Genomic DNA, 18980 nt, shown 5'->3' on the forward strand with positions numbered 1-18980 from the left:
TGAGGAATGAAAAATTGGACGAAAATAAGATTTTCCTATGGATTACATCCTTGTGTTTTCTGTTCTTCCACATTCCTGGTTCTTTATCCTGTTGTTAAAACTTTCCTTGAAAACAGCACTAAATTCTTCCTTATAAATCTTTCTTGTATTATTCAGTACTAATAATTAAATAACAAGTAAAATATAATGACCTTAAATATAAAAGCACACTATTCACATCTTCCTGTATCTCCACCTACTATTACAGTGTTCTTAATCTGAGTCCACCTTTTTCCTGTTATGAGTTCATGAAACCATTAAATATTAATAAGTAATTTGTTTAGTAGTTCGTTGAATTTTTGTGCAGTGATTTATTGTATTGAATGATTTGATCCCATAACTTAGCTAACACTCCGTTATCATGATTTAAATATGGGTTCCTGAACCTAATAAAATATATTTCATGCATAATTCTTTCTATTTGTGAAGACGCCTTGTGAAGTACGTTTATCTTGTTTATGGAATACTTAGTTATCATTAGATGTCTTGATACGCTTGACACTATTAGATCTTGTTCCTTTGAATCTCTCAGGTGCCCTTTTACCGTCCTTTGTATATTTCTTTTAGTCATGCCTATGTAAGTATGTTTATACTCACACATCACAGAGTAAATGCTTGAAAAGGATTGATTTTCTAATGTTTATAACCTGTTAAATATTTTCTCTAAATTTATAGGTATTTTTGTGCTACTCCTCCCCGATAAACACCACCTTTACGAAGACACTTATGTGTCGGGTGGGGAGGATTGCGTGCTACAGTGAAATTTAGAGCTGTGTCGGTGGTAGTTCACTAACAGAAGGGCCACCCCTACCGAATTGGTCTAAATGGAGTAGCCAGACGAAGAGTGTTCTGGGAGAAGGTAGCAGTTCTCCAGTAGCCAAGTTGGCGGAAATCATAATGATTGGTACGGCAACTTGGACATTAGTCCCAGTCGTGGTCAGAGTGACTTTAACGGCTGGGATACTGCGGGGTGGAAGGCGACGGGAAACCACCACTCTATGTTCCCTAGTTTGCTGGCAGCAAAAAGAGAACTTATGAACAATGGTCTTTCGCAGGTCAAAATGCAGTTCCGAAGGTAAAATATCCCCCCATTCGGATCGCCGGGAGGGGGATGGCTTGGGAAGGACTATTGGACGAGAAAGTAATAATGGGGTGAAGACAGACAGAGAAAGAAAGACAAGGAAGAGCAAAAGGTTTAGGATAGGGACATGGAACGTACGTACTATGTTACAGGAAGGAAAATTAGAAAATCTTAAAGAAGAAATGAAACAAAATAATTTAGATTTGGTATGAGTTTGAAGTTAGATGGGAAAGTAATGGGGTATTGAACAGCGAAGGATATAGAATGTTCTACTCAGGTAATGAAAAGGGCGGTTATAATGGCGTAGCAATAATTCTTGGAAAGCGCTTAAAGGAGAAGGTAGTGAAAGTAGAATTTATTGATGATAGAGTTATGATGTTAAGACTTAAAGGAAAAACGAAGGATCTAGTGGTGATACAGACATATGCACCGACGACTTCGCATGCAACTGAAGAAGTAGAGGAAAATTATGAGAAAATAGAAGCAATTATAGATAGGGAGAAGAAGGGTGCATGGATAATTCTAATAGGAGATTTCAATGCAGTTGTGGGAGAAAAACAGGAAGGTAGTATCGGAGGCAAATATGGTTTAGGCGAAAGAAATGAAAGGGGAGAGGGACTGGTGAATTTCTGTAGACAGAATTCACTAGTAATTGGGAACACACTTGGTTCAATCACCAATAGATGGCGGAAGATATCAGATAGACTATGTTATGATTCAGAACAGGTATCAGAATAGCTTAAAGAACGCGAAGACCCTTCCCGGGGCTGATATTTTCTCTGATCATAATCTTGTGCTGGCCGATAGATATTCAACTGAAAAATGTAGGCAGAAGAAAAGTAGGTAACAAAGTGTTGAATACTGAAAAGTTGAAAAACGAGGAAATAAGAAATCTTTTCGTTAAAAAATTCGAAGAAAAATGTTCAAACGAGGAAAGAATAGGTGCAGGTAGTAACACACGGTGGGAACATATTAAACGTTGCTTACAGCAGGCTGCAGAAGAAGCAGTCAGTTATCGCAAACACAAAACTGCTAAGAAACCATAGGTTACAGAGCAGATGTTGCAGAAAATGAGGGAGAGGAAGATGTGGAAACAGATTGATACAGAAGAGGGCAGAAAGATGCACAGAAAGTTAAATAATGAATTACGAAGAGAAACAGACAGAGCGAGGGAAGAGTTTTACAAAAGAAAATGCGAGGACATAGAAGAATTAGAAAGAGTTGGGAAATATGAGGAAATGTACAAGGAGGTGAAATCTATGGAATTTCGGAGGAAACAAGGGGGTATTATGATAGCAGTAGAAAATAAGAATGGGAAGGTAGTCAGCAAGAGAAATGAGGTCATAGGAAGGTGGAAAGAATACTTGAAGACATATGAGAGTAGGGATAGACCGTGTAGCCTAAAAATTGAAGTAGAAAATGAAGTAGGCGAGGATGATAAAGGATTTAATATTCTTAGGGATGAGTTTGAAAAGGCTATATCCGAGATTAGGAATGGAAAGGCAACCGGAATAGATAACATACCAATCGAATTCATTAAAAATATAGGAGACAAGGGAAAGAAAGAATTGTTCCGACTATGCAATGAAATATATGAAACAGGAGAATGGCCAAAAGACTTTCTGAAAACGATCATGATACCGATGGCTAAGAAATCGAACCCAAAGAGATGTGAGGATTATAGAACTATTAGTCTCATATCTCATGCAGCTAAAATTCTGCTCCGAATACTGAACAGAAGGTTATATGAAAGAACAAATAAAGAAGTTGAGGAGGAGCAGTTCGGGTTCAGAAGAGGCAAGAGCACAAGAGATGCAATTAGATTATTAAGGGCGATCGGTGAAAGAAAAAGGGAAAGAGGTGTATGTTATATTTATTGATCTAGAAAAGGCTTTTGACCGCGTGAATTGGGAATTGTTGTTGGGAGTTCTAACGAAGATAGGGATGGAATGGAAAGATAGAAGACTCATAAGAAACTTATACATGAACCAACAAGTAAGTGTTAAGACAGAGGAAGAACTGACGAAAGAGAGTGCAATTGGAAGGGGAGTTCGACAAGGATGCTGCCTCTCGCCAACACTATTTAATATCTATCTAGAAGAGATAGTGAAAAAGAGTTTACATGATGGTGATGGCATTTCGGTAGGAGGTAGAATGATTAGATGCATAAGATTTGCAGACGATATGGCGCTTGTTGCAGAATCTGAAAAGAAAATCAATAAAATGTTAGAAAAAAATAAGAAAGGGCTTTGAAGAATATGGGATGAAAATAAATGTTAGAAAGACAAAAGCCATGGTGATTGGAACGAAGGGGTCTGTGTCAAATATAAAAGTAGGAGGGGAAAAAATAGAACAAGTGAATAGTTTTCGATATCTGGACAGTATTATTAGTAATAACATGAAGTGCGAACGTGAAATAAAAGCAAGGATAGGAATGGCGAAAGAAGCCTTTAGGAGGAAGAAAAGTCTGTTTTGTGGGACCTTGAATAAAGAGTTGAGAAAAAGACTCATAAAATGCTTCGTGTGGAATGTTGTACTGTATGGGGCGGAAACGTGGACATTACGTAAAGGTGATGAAAATCGACTGGAAGCCTTCGAAATGTGGGTGTGGAGAAGAATGGAAAGAATTAGTTGGATCGAACGGAAAACGAATTAGAGTGTGTTAGAAATGGTGGGTGAGAAAAGAACACTTTTAGATATTATTAGGAAGAGGAAGAGAAACTGGTTGGGGCATTGCCTAAGAAGAGATTGTATCATGAGGGACGTCCTAGAGGGTATGGTGGCGGGAAAGAGAGGGAGGGAGCGAAGGAGACTACAATTAATGGATGATATAAAAACAGAAAGATCATACGCGAAGACGAAGAAGTTAGCGGAGGGCCGTGGAGCACGGAAGCTTTTCAGCTGCGGCAAGTGACCTGCCAATAAAGGCAGAATACCTATGATGATGATTTGTGCTACTCTAAATCCATATTTTTGTTCTTTTTTTCAATTTATGCAAAAGACTAGGTCATATAGGTAAGACTATCCACTCACTCATTTTTTTCCTCATCTTTGCTGTTTTTTCTTCCTCTCTGTTGCTCTTATAGATCTTTAATGCCTGAGTTTGCCCATTCGCTCATATCAATTTTGTATCCTTAAACCATATATCCCCTTTATTTTCTTCGGTTGTATACTCTTAATATCCAAAGGGATAGACGTAATTATATCTACTATATCGATAGAGGCAAACTTGAATTTGTTGGCATTGACTAATGATATAGGTCTCTCTCTAATTCATAATTGGTTTTATGGTATATATGGTATATTTCAAATCCTTTGTGCTATTTACAGATTTGTACTTAATCATTAACTTGATAATCGGAAAAAAAATCATTACCGATTAAAGATGTATTGTTTTCTATATTTCTCAAATTATATATGAAGTGGATATTGTACATTTTCTTCGGCGAACTTCAATCCTTCCCAACGGTTTTCATAGCAGTAATCTGCAGGTTTTCCAAAATTAATGTTTTGACCTCAATTCGCCTCGAAGTCTATGTACTTGTATAAATATACAAGTACATAAATAAAAATAAATACTTTATCGTTTTAGATGGGAGAACTTGTTTGTTCATTGATGACAATCATCGTTTCAACTTTCGTTTTGTTTTATTCTTGGAGATTGGTTAACAATACTATAATAACGGGACAGGACGTTTGGGCGCCGCCATTTGGGCGCGGACGTTTTGGCGCTGCCGTTTGGGCGCCGGACGTTTGGGCGCAAAGCCGTTTAGGCGCCAGACGTTTGGGCGCGAGGTACATAGTAAAAATCACAATTTACGACATATAAAGTAAGCTAGGCACTGAAAACTAAGCGCCAATCAAGATATGTACATTTCCTACACTTCTATCTTTATCTCACCTCATTTATCTGTATATTTTCTATCTCTATCTTATTTATTCATCTAAATTAAATAGTTTAATGGGTTTGTGACATTTGTTGCCTAACCTCGTCATGGATTGATTTTTCTCTTGTTCACGATTCTTGTAATTCTGATCTAATTTTTGTATTATATAAGAAAGCTAGGAAATAAAGGAATCAGACGAACTGTTAATTTTCTTAATGTTAATTAAAACATATTGATTTAATTTTTGTATTTTTTTAAAGAAAGTTAATAATTACATATTTATGAATATTAAAATTTGTTTTCTTTCGTATTACGTTTGCCAAACTCTTCTCTTCCTTAAGTCCAATAAAGAACTACCAATAAAAGATTGCAGCGTAGTCGCTAACACTCTCGCCTTCGGTGCGATCGGTCCCGGGTTCGATTCCCGGTGGGGGCACTCGGTCGAAAAAGTGTAAAACTCTTTTTCAGACCAGCCACCCTGAATGAGGTTTTCCTGGGTTTTCTTCATTCACATCAGGCAAATGCCGGGGTGGTACCTAATTTATAGGTCCAGGCCGCTTCCTTCCTTCCCTTTCCCCGGATAGTGTGCTCCCTCAAACGTGACGGGCTAAATGGCCTTAGATGCCGAGAGCCCAGAAATCTAAAAATCCTATATCTTAATCGAGTTGAGGGAAAGATATTTTGCATACATGGTGTGTAAGACATATTTTGCATACAGGATGTCTAACACATTGAGTTTAGGAACTGTAGTATGCCGTATTTCTGGTATCACTTTTTTTATTAACATTCCAATATAAAAATCAAAACTTAACACACATTTTTTTCGTACCATTGTAAGCATTTAATCTGCATTAAAGAAAGTGGCGAAAGAAAAAAAAACAACGATTTCAAAGTGAAAAATAATAGTTAAGTGTACATATATTGGTCATTTAGCCACTAGAAATGTGTTTGACATTCACACTTATTGCGTAACTACAGTAGAAGGCCTGCTTTAAGTTTTTTAATGGAATAGGCTCACTATGTATGTAATGCAGTTAATCATATGTAGTCTGGTCGACTTACATTTGGCTTGAAAAGTTATCAAATAAAAAGCACACTTAACTTTCATTGAAACTTAAATTTACAAAATGTAATTGTTAATTCAGTTTTTATAATTTTGAAATTCCAGTATTTCTAGTATGTAAAACAAAATCCAGTATAATTCAAGGACTTCCACTACAGTAGACACCTTGTGATATCTTGATTCGAACTTTGTACTCAGCGCCTAACATAACGACTTTTTAACTCGCGCCCAAACGTCTGGCGCCCAAATGGCTTCGCGCCCAAACGTCCAGTGCCCAAACGGCGGGGCCCAAACGTCCGCGCCCAAACGTCACGTACCGCTATAATAATGATACTATACTACAACTTCATGGATGACCATGCTTACCAAAGATTGCCAGGCTAACCATTTAACCATAAGAAAGCTTCATTTTTTTTAAATAAGATTAAACCACTTGCTTTTAATAGTTCTTCGTTTGATGTGTCAAAGAGGCTTGTCGAACAAGAAAGGTTTTTGGTAATTCTATTATTGGTGAAGGGGTTATTTGAGATTTATTTCATCCCTGGTTTTTGTCTGTTTCTTTACAGTGGAGCGGTAAGTTTTAAATTTTGTTTACAATCTCAAACGACCACCTCTGGTTAAAGAATAGATCAGCGAGTAGTAATGTAAACTATGCTTTACGCCAAGTACAATATGAATATCATTGTCACTTACTAAAAGAATAACAATATGAAAGTGACAGGACGCGTCAAATTTACTGAAGTTGTGAGCGCCTACTATATTCTCAAAATGCATTTTCTATTGCTGCTGCTATATATTCCTCCTCTCAAATTTTAATCATTCTTATACAGGCGGTACTCTTAGGTTATAAGGTAGTAAAACAAATAGAAACAATTCAAGCTTACAAAGAAAATTCGTTATTGCGTTGTACTCCCCTTAAGTTGATGATAATTTCTGAAGAGACAAGTATGACATAAATTTAGTATTTCTAATGATTTCCTTTAACACCCGGAAAACAAAGTGGTAGATAGTCCGCTGGATGACATGTGTAATTATTTTGTTCGGTAGACACACATTGAATGCCCGGCAAGAGTACTTAGAAAGAAGTGACTAGAAACTAATTTCAAACTGCGGATCTCTTCGAAAATGCTTGATATGGTTCATGAATAATATGAGGGTCATTCCGAAATTAATGCCTCCTATTTTTTTATGTTGATTTTGTATGTCCGTGCCAGATGTCGTTGGTATAGTGCTAATGCTTGAACCTTCCTCTTATTTGCAGCTGGTCCCGTTGTTCTGCGGTAGTTGGCGCCAGCATAGCAGTGTTCCAAAATGAAGCCTGATATGGACGTGGGCTCATATAAAACAACCGCAGACAGCTCATATAAAACAGCTCATATAAAACAACTATGTGTGATTGAATTCCTCGCTGCTGAAGGAATTGCGCCGATTCAAATCCATCGACGCTTGGTAAAGGTTTATGGAGACGATACAATAGACGTGAGTAATGTGAGGCGATGGGTACAGCATTTTCAAGCTGGTGAAAAGGGTGTTCATGACAAGCCACGGCCCGGTCGACCCTGCACAGCTGTCATCCCTCGCAATGTAGAGCGTCTTGATCAACTCATCCGTGCTGATCGCGGATCACGACCAAAGAATTGTGTACAAAGCTGAATGTCGGCTGTAATGCATTGGAAAAAATGTTAGAATATCAAAGCTGTTAGGAAGTGGTTAGCCTTAGCTCGTTCCGATTTTTACAAGTGCGGCATGCAGGCTGTAGTTCATCGTTGGCAAAACTGAATAACGAATAGTGGGAACCATGTGGAAAAATGACAGTCTACAGCTGAAATTTTGCTCTGTTTAGCTGTGCTGTTGTGATTTATGTATCTCCATTAGTTTCCATGAAAAAAAATAGAGGAGGCATTACTCCCAGAACAATCCTCGTACAAACAGTAAAAAATATGGGAAATCTAGAAAGTAAGTAATAATAGTATTTCCAATTTATTTTTTTTTAAAGTAAATTAATAGGCTGTTCTGAGTTTTTCTTACAGTCCAGAAATCTATGGGCACGGTTATTGACTGGCTGGCATTTATATTCTTGTATCTGGGATACAGGGATCATTTGGTGAGGACAGGACAGATACCCACAAGCGGGTTTTGTAGCGCAGGTTGCGCCCATCAAAATATTTGGAATATTTCATTGAAAATGGTGCAATAAAACTGGAGAATGGTAAATTTGAGATGAAATAATGGTGAATTTGAACGAGTTGCACCAGGGTTTGAAAAAAAAAACAACCCACCTGGGCCCAAGTGGTTTTTTCGGGTATTTTCGGGTTTAATTAGGTTTTTTCGAAATATTTCAATGTCTTTGGGGTAAAAATGTTAAAATATGATTTATATTTTAAGACTGTCATTGTTACAACTTGCAACAATTTTCTACTCACTGCTGTTTTGAAAAAATGGCCGCCATTTTGAAATTTTATATTGGATAGCCGAAAAAATCTATACAGCAAATTTAGAATGTTTTGTGCTTCTACCCTCAAAATTTCAACTTAAAAAGTCCGAAAATTGCGTCCTGTAGCATGGATACCCGCTATTTTGAATAATGGCTGCCATTTTAAAATTTTATGCCACCAAAATATATATAGCTAATTTAATCTCTCGTGTTTCTACTTTGAAAATTTTAACTTGAAAAACCGAAAACTGCTCTTTGTAGCGTGGATATCCGCTAGTTTGAAAGAAAAAAAAGAAAGGGCGCCATTTTATAATTTTACGTTGGTATGCGGAAAAATCTATACAGAAAATTTAGTGTGTTTCCAGCTTGTATCCTATAATTTAAAAGACCAAAAGTTGAACACTGTGTGGTACAGGCACACAAACGAACAAATGTAGATCGAGTCATCCCAGGAGCCTGTGACGTTCGCCAAATATGAATACCAAATAGCTATATTAATTTAAGATGTCTTATATGAAATAAATTATTATTTTTCAACGTAAAATAAAAGATTTTATTGTTGAAGTTCACTTTCGATGCTTTGTGCGTTCAATTACGGGAATTTCCCAAGCACTTGTTGCAAGACGGTTTCCTAAAAATTAATTTAAAACTATTAACAAAGATAGGCCTATAATTCATATTTTATTAAAGTAAATGTTTCAAAATGTCATAAATGAAATTAAATATCTTCCAGCATAAAATAAATAGTTTTATTGTTGAAGTATTCACTTCCGATGCCTTGTGGGTTCAATTGCGGGAATTTCCCGAATACTTCTTTCACGACAGGTTTTCCTTGAATATGCAGCTTGCTTTACTGTACATCGAAACTTCCATTAATACTGAAGTTTGAATTCAGCACTTAAAATATAATGCGTTACATAGTCTTGGGAGCTCCGAGCATTAAGGTTACTTTTCCCTTCCCTTCTAGAAGTATTTTGCTTTTCCGCCACCAGATGCTCAGTTTTTCAGCTAGCTATGGGAAGTATCGCTAGTGGGAAGAACTGAAAGATCGTACTGGTCAGTATGAATGCGTCCAGGAAATCCTCTGACTGAAGTATCCACACTTGAAGTGGGCGGGGGAGGAATCCAACAGCTTATTATTACTTTTTTTTTTCGTGCACCTGCAGTCTGTTTACAAGCCGTGTTCAGCTGCAGGGCAAAACCTCAACCATTGATGGGTAATCTTTTCTTTCTACAAGCAGGAATAGATTTTTTTTGAAAGAAAAGCGAGAATTAGCATAAGGTTATTCGCATCGAATTTCGTTTATGGGTTTCTCCATAACTTGTGTTAAGTTTTCTTTCGTCCGTTTATCACACAAAACTTTTTTTTCTTTTCTATTGTTACCAAAATATGAGATAAATACCGTTAGTTTTTTGTATACAGAAAGCTAACAAACAATACTAACACTTTCTTATAATTATCAGTACTATATGATTTTTTTTTCCTGAAGTGTATGATGCATGAAAAATGGACAGAATAAATTTTGACTGTCGCTACCCTTTTGAGTAGAGAGAATGGTGTGGCATAACTAATGGGCATGCAGGGCCCGCAAAGCTGGAAGGTCCAGAGCAAAAAGAGGCACATTTCAGTTTCGAAGTTAAACGTTATAATGTTTTAGGATGTTAAAATTATGTGATGTTGCAACTATATCTCATTTTTTACCTGTGAAGACGGTAACACCTGACAGATAATTCAGTAAATTAAAAGTCAACAAAACTAATACTGATCAGCGAAAACATTGTGACCACTTGATACTTTTCGAACGAAATCACTGGGCTGAGATAAGGGCTACGAGGAATAAAAACCATGTGCTAGACTGTGACAGGAATCTCACTTGATTAGTCAGTGTGGTGCTTGTGCGTTGAGTGGGGAAGTACAACGATATATCAGGGATGAATCCAGGGGGCGGTCGGGGCAATTGCCCCCGCTTCGGAATAGGATTTTTTATTTTAAAAATAAAACTTACAGCCTCTTCATATTTATCCACTGCAGTGGCGCAACTCAGTGGAGCAACTGCTTGTGAAGCATTGCTTTAAATTGCTGCCTTCGTTTGCTTCCACTGCAGTTGCTTCCACTAAAACGGTTGTCGCCACCGACCGCTCTCGAGCAACTGTCTCGAGCAACTCTCAGTGTCTTCCACTCGAGGAAAAGCATTGCTTTAAATTGTAGCCTTCGTACGAGGACAATGAAGTGGCGGTCACCGCACAAGGTTGCCAGTGTATCTCGATGCCAATGTATGTATATGTTGTTTAAAAAAAAAAAAAAAAAAAAAAAAAAGGTGCTGAAGAAAGAAAAGAAGAAAAGGTGCTGATCAGACGAAACATGCACACTTGATCTTTCCGTGCCTGCCCTAGTCGCGGGTTTACTACCCCTCCCCGATGGGGGAAATTTTTAACACAATAGAAAATAATAATGAAAAACTTATTTTATGCATACCTTTATTTCGTTTTAGTAAAAATTTTAATGAATTTTCATTTTACATATGTTGTGAAGAAAGACTTTAATTACTATACATTCACGATCTTTTCTTGTTGTTTGAAATAGTTACAGAGAATGATGAGTTTTACGATATGCGTTGGCGCAATAATGAAATAAATTCGTTTTGAATTTTCGCCCGTAATAATTTGAATATTCCAACACTAAGAATTTCATTAAAGGGAATAAAATAATCGGATTGCAAGGGCGCCCATCAGGAGGGGCAAGGTGGGCGATCGCCCCCCTAGAGGAAATTGTACTTCAGAATATCGAAAATCCAATAGAATTTTTACATTAGTTACAGCAAAATTTGAAAGTATTTTTGAAACGTCGCTTATATTGCCCCCCTTGTAAACCACAACATGGGCGCCCTTGTTGGATTGTTGAACTTTATCTAGATTTATATTGTGACAAGGTGTTGAAGAGCACAAGGAAGTGCAATACACCATAATTACCCACCTCTTCGCTACTGTCTACTGCAAGTAGAACGTTAAAATTCTATTTAGCTTCGACGACCAATGATTAACGCCAATAGACTTGCTAAATCAATTATTATTTGGAGACTGTTTGACTTCTGTTATTATTATTATTATTATTATTATTATTATTATTATTATTATTATTATTATTAATAATAATAATATATTTTTGCACTTTTCTTCGTCTTGCTAATTAAATTTTTATTCAAAGTGTTCCCCTCAAAACGTTGCGCCCCTAGACTCGGGCCTAGTGGTAAATCCAACTCTGCCTAATCGTTTATTATGTTTTGTTCTTTGGGTATTGGTCATTTATATTAATCACCAGATTAGCAGCCACCCCTTATGCCAAATGAATCATTTCTGGATACGTTTATAACTATTATTATTATCACGTAACGGGACTTATAATATTGTATTCTTAGTCCGTCCGTCCGTTACTCCTACGATAACTCTTGGACAAATACCAAATTGTTATATTCTGTTTTTGCAATAGATGTGTGGAGCGATTATGGTATCTCGTCCGAGTTCGTTAATGGAAACGATTAATCAACCGGACGTGGTAAAAATCAACCATTTCCGGTTTTAACGTTGCCATTATAGAGCGAAAGCCATAATAGATAGCGAGAAGGGGTTTTCTCAAATCGATTAATTGTTCCAAGAATATCTTCCATGTCCATCCTTAATACTGTATTAAAACCGGAAGTGGTAGAAATCCAGTACGACTTCCGGTTTCAATATTAATCTATATAAAGAAAACCGATAAGAGAGCAAGTTCGATTTCCTTGGAATCGACTTAGCGTTTTAAGAATAGTTCACATGTTCTCTTTTAACACTTTATTCAAATCGGTAGTGGCAGAAATCAACCATTTCCGCTTTCAGTGTTGATCGCCATAGAATAAAAACGATAATAGGTAGCGAAAAGTGTTTTTGTAATCAATTTAGCATTTCAAATATATGTACTATCTCCCCTATTAACCCTCTATTTAAACCAGAAATGGCATACATCAACTACTTCCGGTTTAAACGTTGATTACTATAAGGTAAAAACGGTAATAGGTAGGGAGAAGCGGTTTTCTGTAATCAATTGTGTCCCAAGAATAATATTCCATGTCGACTCTAATCTGTTTACTAAAACCAAACCTGGTACACATGTACCATTTTTGGTTTCCAGACTAATTTGAAAAAAATATTGGCACGCTCCACTTTATTGTCTTTACAGAATTACGTATTATTATTATTATTATTATTATTAATTATTATTATTATTATTATTAATAATAATATTATTATTATTAATATTATTATTAAATCATTAAGGAAAGAAGTAAAGGACGGAAATATGTTGTTGACAAAACCAAATATATATTGATGGGATTCCTTGTGGCTAAATGCTTAAAACTTTGCGCCCTTGCAGGAGTCGGTTTCGATTTCCGGTGGCAGGTACTGCGGTTTGTAGATCTACGTCCCATGTAGCCTAGTAGCGTAGGTGTTGAAATGACGTTGAACTCTAAATAATTAAAATGAAATGAAATCTTCATAAGTTTTACGTCCCACGTTTATGCCGGTTAGGCTAAAGGAGACGGTGATGATGAGAAATGAATGAAATGGTGGAAACGGGAAACCCCAAGAAATCCCACGAGCACGGTGTTTGTCCACCACAAAGTCCACACGGCGCGAGCTGGGATCGAACTAGGGACCACAAGCACCGGAGTAAGTAATAAAAATATATAAACAAAAATATTGGTAAGTGGAAGAGTATTACCTGCGTCTAACAAAAGAATATAAATTGAGAAATTAATTACAAAGTTTATGTTGACTTTGGAGCTGCAACACCTCAAAAAAAAAAAAGTATGAAAATAATATGCATATGTATATAGTGTGAATGACAGCAAATCTTCCTCTAAGGCAGATCTCTTAGCAGAAAGAGAGTCGTCCTGTGAATCCTCAGGAACCTGTGAATAGGATGCACGGACATTCGTTTTTTCCCCCTACGTTTCTTCTTTTTGAGCAGCAAAATAAGAAGAAGTGCTTGCTTACTATTAACAGCCATTTCTCAAATTGGAATAACTTGAGACGGTGGAAATGCTTCTACGAACTACATGAACCGGATAGTCGCCGAATGGACACTGAAATCACGAACCATAAACGGCTGTATGTGTGTTTCTGCGTGTTCCATGTATTTCTGTGTGTCCTGGCAACACCACTCATAGTTTGGGCAATAAAAGGGGGGAGAAACAGAAAATAACAAGAACCCTTGGTACCTGCTGTCGGTTGCTTGTCTTTTCACAATCAGTGGCGCAACTCAGTGTTTCCACTCAGTGGCCGCGAATGAAGGGAGGGTTATCCTAAGAATTTTCACCTTTGTATTATAAATGTTAAATAAAACCTATTGACTTCGACCCCCCCCCAAACATTCAGCCTGGATCCGCCCCTGCGATATATCAGAGTTTATTAGTGTAACTAAATGGCTGGGAGCCTTATTTCGGAAAGATTGCGACTTGTCGTGTTTTCGCAATCTGCCGTGCTTAGTATATTTCAAAGGTAGAAATTAAATCTTTCAGTTTTACGTCCCACACTTATGCTAGTTAGACTAAAGGAGGCGGTGATGATGAGAAATGAATGAAATGGTAGAATGAAGACAACCCCGAGAAAACCCACGAGTACGTTGTTTGTCTACCACAAAGTCCACACAGCGCGAGCTGGGATGGAACCAGGGATCCTAAGCATCGGAGGTGAACGCTCTACCACTGAGCCACCGAGTCCCCATATTTCAAAGATGGGAAAAGGACAGTGAAATCAGCATCGAACCAAACCATATAAAAACTGGGGCGACCACACCTTATTAAAGATGTCGGATGTCGTACACTCTCGAGGATGGTACAACAGAATAGGCGAAAACTATAGCCCAATATAATAATAATAATAATAATAATAATAATAATAATAATAATAATAATAATAATAATAAATTATGTGCATTTTTCATATGAGCAAGTAGTGATTCATAGATAGAACATAGAACGTGAAAACTCTCTTCTCTGTAGATTTTTGAGTGTTTGGGTGTCTCATGAACGTGGAAAGAGGGGTCCCGTGATCTGGGTCTAGATCGGAGCAGGCTCGTATCCATGGGGGGTCTGGGGGACGGTCCCCCCAAACTTTTCACGGTAGACTGGCAAATGAACTATAATATGGTTGCATCGACCCCCTCCCTAACTTCAGCCGGGCCCCCCTACATTTTTGGGCTGGCTACAGGCCTGGATCGGAGTCCCCTATGTTTTAGTTTCCCAACTTTTCTCTCAATATTTGGTCAAGATCGCAATGTTTGAGTGCCACACCGGGAATTAAACCCTGGACCACGCACGCCGTATCATTCTCGCTAATCATTTGATAAAACTCAGGTTAGGGTGTTACTGAATTACTTTTGGAATATGCCATTTCTCAGAAGGTAAAGTTCAAAAGTATTGTGACATAATTAAAAAGCTCATTATCAGCCACGTATTCTTCCCTCTAATATCTCTAAAAGTTTTCGAGATATCATATGTCAAAAATGATTGAAACATTTGAAGAAGTTAATTTAGTTACTCGAATAAGATAGTGGACTTATACATACATGATTAGAATTGCTCCAATTTTTATTTTTATTCTTCTTTCTCGTAAAGAAACACAAAATCATAATTTGAACCATTTTGGTAAATTTTTCATAATTTCACGCACGAACAGCCGTTTCTTTCTTTATGTTTTGAACTTGGGACTTATATTCTACTTGTCACCTATCGGGAAAGTCATATAATGATATGGGTCCCATAGCTAGAATATATTATGCGACAGAAACAATGACAATTTTTGTCATTTCATCTCTCAAGATCTGTTAAATGTATTGGACGACATCGGTTTTATAATACGAATAAATTTTCCGCGACAAGGTGCAAATAGTAGTCGTAAGAAATGACAAAAGCTGCCATTGACTTTTATAGTGTGACTGATGCTTTTTCGATCATGGTCTTCCCCTTAAATTTTGTAAAGGACAACATCATTTTAATTAGCTTTACCTAATTTTCTAAAGCCTCTCATTCGTACCTTAAAAGAAAATTTATATTTTTTATGTAAAAGAATTCAGGGAATGCAAATTTATTCAAAATTCCTTTACAATTGAAGTCGGCTAAATAGATATTTCTTAGTTCTTTTGTCTTTACTTGTTTCGGAATTTTTCATATCAATACGATCAGCTCCCAGAATTATTTTAGTTCCCCGGTAAATCCATTTACAACAAGATCCAAACTGCTACAATATTAATTTGGCTTCAGAAGAATCTGCATATCTCACCCCTTTGTTACTCTCTATATATCCATCTACTACGTAAACAAGAACCAGCCCCCGAAACGAAAACTTCTGAAACACTGATCTCGATTAATGCTTTACATTGTACTTGAATTTAGAGCACTATCACAAAATAATTAAACTTGAATCGATTGAAAAATGGAAATGAAAGCTGTTTATAAGAATCATTTTTTAAAAAATTACTTTAGGTATTCCCTGTTCTTTGTAGGATTTCAAATATTGAATCATTTGGATCATTTGAAATAATAAAAGCTGGAATACATTTCAAAGGCAAATAATTTATTCCGAGCTAATAAATTTGTAAAGAAATTCAAAAACTGAGTTTATATTTTCGAGACACGAGACGAAGACATTTCACAAAACTTCTCGTCTCGTTAAGTGTCTCGCCTCAAAGGGTCCTGTCTCGTCTCGTCTCGTGGCAACACTAAGAGAGTCTTACGCATTCTCTTTCCAAGAAAATGAGCTAGAAACTTGAAAAACATATTCAGTTAATTGTTATCATAGAATATACTATGGGAAAAGCCACCGATGTGTAGAAGGTGATAAGGCGGAATTTGTTCTTACGGGGCCCTTGGCGAGTTGTCGCCGTGGGGTTCTATTATTTGCATTGGAAACACTGGTTCAAAAATATTTTACATTTTATATACATACACACACACACACATTGCATGGAGCCAGGGGCAAGGTCCGGTTCGCCCGCCCAAAAAAACACTTCTGGGAGGTGGGGTGGAAGCATTCTTGAAACAGAGATATGCTAATCGTAATATTCTGAAATAGGATACTCCCCGAGGAATAAGTAAATAAATAAATAAAATAAATGTTTATCTTCTGTATAATTGGAATATTTTAGTGTCTCAACAATGAGATCCGGGTGATGCTGCGCTCCTGGCGCGAACAAATATTCAGTTTGTAAATTTATTTCGAGAACTTCTCGTTCCCTAATAAATGTTTCCTCTCTCAATTTGTACGTACGCTAGCTTGCCTCAGACGCAGAACTTACACAGAATTTCAACAGAGTTCAGAGTGCTGTGTCTACTGTGAACCACAGGTCAGTTATAGAGGCTAGAGGCTTTTAGAGGGTAATTCTAGGAACGCTGTAGGGGATCATCCCGCCTCGCCCGAGACAAAAGAAAATCTGACGGCACGAAACGGAATCAAGTGGTTGCAAAGCAGGCACAACAATGTTCTGTATGAAAAGTTTTTTTTTTTTTTTGTTTTTTTTCATTATTCCATTTTACGAACAATAACATTTAAACTTGACTTCTTCTCCCTTCCTCCCAAGGAAACCAAATTTAATCGGAATTGGGCCAGATAGTTTGAGCACGAATAATTATCGTTATATCACAACCCATACTGAAGTATTACACATGATTTTGCAGGGGGCTTGTTAGCCCTTTATAATCAACATTCACCATTCCATAGATGTTTCCATCTTACATAGGTAAGCAAAGTTTGTTTAGTTTCTTTTAGCAAGTATGAAAGATAAAGTTCACTGTTTATTTAAAACTAGTAGCCTCCAACAACAAAACTAACAATAATATGTACAATCGACATGTACCATTCCCTAGATATTTCAAAGGTGTGCCAAGTTTGGCCAGTTACTGGTAGCAGATATGGAAGATGAAGTTGATTGTTTATTTAATAATGGTGAACACCAACAACAAAACTAATAACAATATGTGAAATAAACATGTAAAATTTCCTAGATATTTCAATCCCAAATAGATATGACACGTTTGGTCAGTTTCTGGTAGTAAGTGTGGAAGATAAAGCTGATTCTCTATTTTATAGTGGTGGCCTCCAATTTACATGTGAAATCGGGGACGCGGCAGAAGTCCTAAAAATCTCTTGTGGCGCTACCATCGCGTCCGTAAGAAGAATACTGTCAATCTGTTAGTCAAAGTTTTAGATATACTGTTACAAATTACAGAACCTTAGTTCTTACAAGCTATTTGTATAAATACATATTCTATCGTTCTGAAATAATAAATAAATAAATGAAGCCTATTGTTCTTTCTTGCTCTTTCCATGATATATTTCTATGTTGATATTTCTTTTATTTAACAATGGTGACTCACCAGCAACGAAACTAAAAACAATGTGTCAAATCTACACGCACCATTTGCTAGATATTTCAACCGTAAATGGGTGTGCCAAGTTTGGTAAGTTTCTGGTAGAAATTGTAGCAGATAAAGTAGATTGTATATTTAACAATGGTGTTCACCAATGATTGTTTATTTAATATGGTGACCCCCAACAATGAAACCAGCAACAATATGTGGAATCGACACGTATCATTCCCTAGATATTTCTGTCATGAATGGGTGTGCAAACGTTAGTTAGTTTCTTGTAGAAAGTATGGCAGATAAAGTTTATTGTTTATTTAACAATGGTGACTTCAAACAATGAAACTATCAACAATATATGAAATCGACACGTACCATTCCCTAGATATTTCAATCGTAAATGCGTGTGCCAAGTTTGGTCAGCTTCTGGTAGAAGTTTAGCAGATAAAGTTGATTGTATATTTAACAATGGTGGTCTCCAACAATGACACTAACAACATTATGTGATATCGACATGCACGATCGCTTGCTATTTCAATCGTAGATGGGTGTGCCAAGTTTGGTCAGTTTCTAGTAGAAATTATAGCAGATAATGTTGATTGTATATTTAATAATGGTTTTCTCCAACGATTGTTTATTTATTATGGTGACCCAACAATGAAACTTTCAACAATATGTGAAATTGACGCGTACCGTTCCCTAGATATTTCAATTATAAATGGGTGTGCCAAGTTTGGTCAGTTTCTAGGAGAAAGTATAGCAGATAAAGTTGATTGATTATTTAACAATGGTGGCCTCTAACAATGAAACTAATAACAATATGTGAAAGTGGCACGCACCATTCCATAGATTTTGTAACGTCTATTAAGCAGACTGTATTCGTTTTTGGGTAATTTTTGAATTATTCATGTTATTTTTGATTGTTTTAATTTTATTAGTTGTGTATGTTAACATTGGTGACGGTGGCGCCATCTACCGTGTTAGAAACAAACTATTTACCTTACGCTTACCTTAGGAACTAATAGCGCACATATTAGTTTCTAAGTGAAGTCTTGACCCGACTACGGTAGGTCCCATA

The 18980-nt window shown here is 36.7% G+C and overlaps 1 protein-coding gene across 2 annotated transcripts in view; it reads right to left on the bottom strand.

Annotated features, from left to right (window-relative positions):
* Window positions 1–18980, bottom strand: part of LOC145666558 (sphingomyelin phosphodiesterase 5-like) — an 81465-nt gene that overhangs the window by 47720 nt on the left and 14765 nt on the right. The window lies entirely within an intron of this gene.

This window comes from Thermobia domestica, chromosome 12 (assembly GCF_964235325.1).
Source record: "Thermobia domestica chromosome 12, izTheDome1.hap1.1, whole genome shotgun sequence".
Classification (NCBI taxonomy): Eukaryota; Metazoa; Arthropoda; class Insecta; order Zygentoma; family Lepismatidae; genus Thermobia; species Thermobia domestica.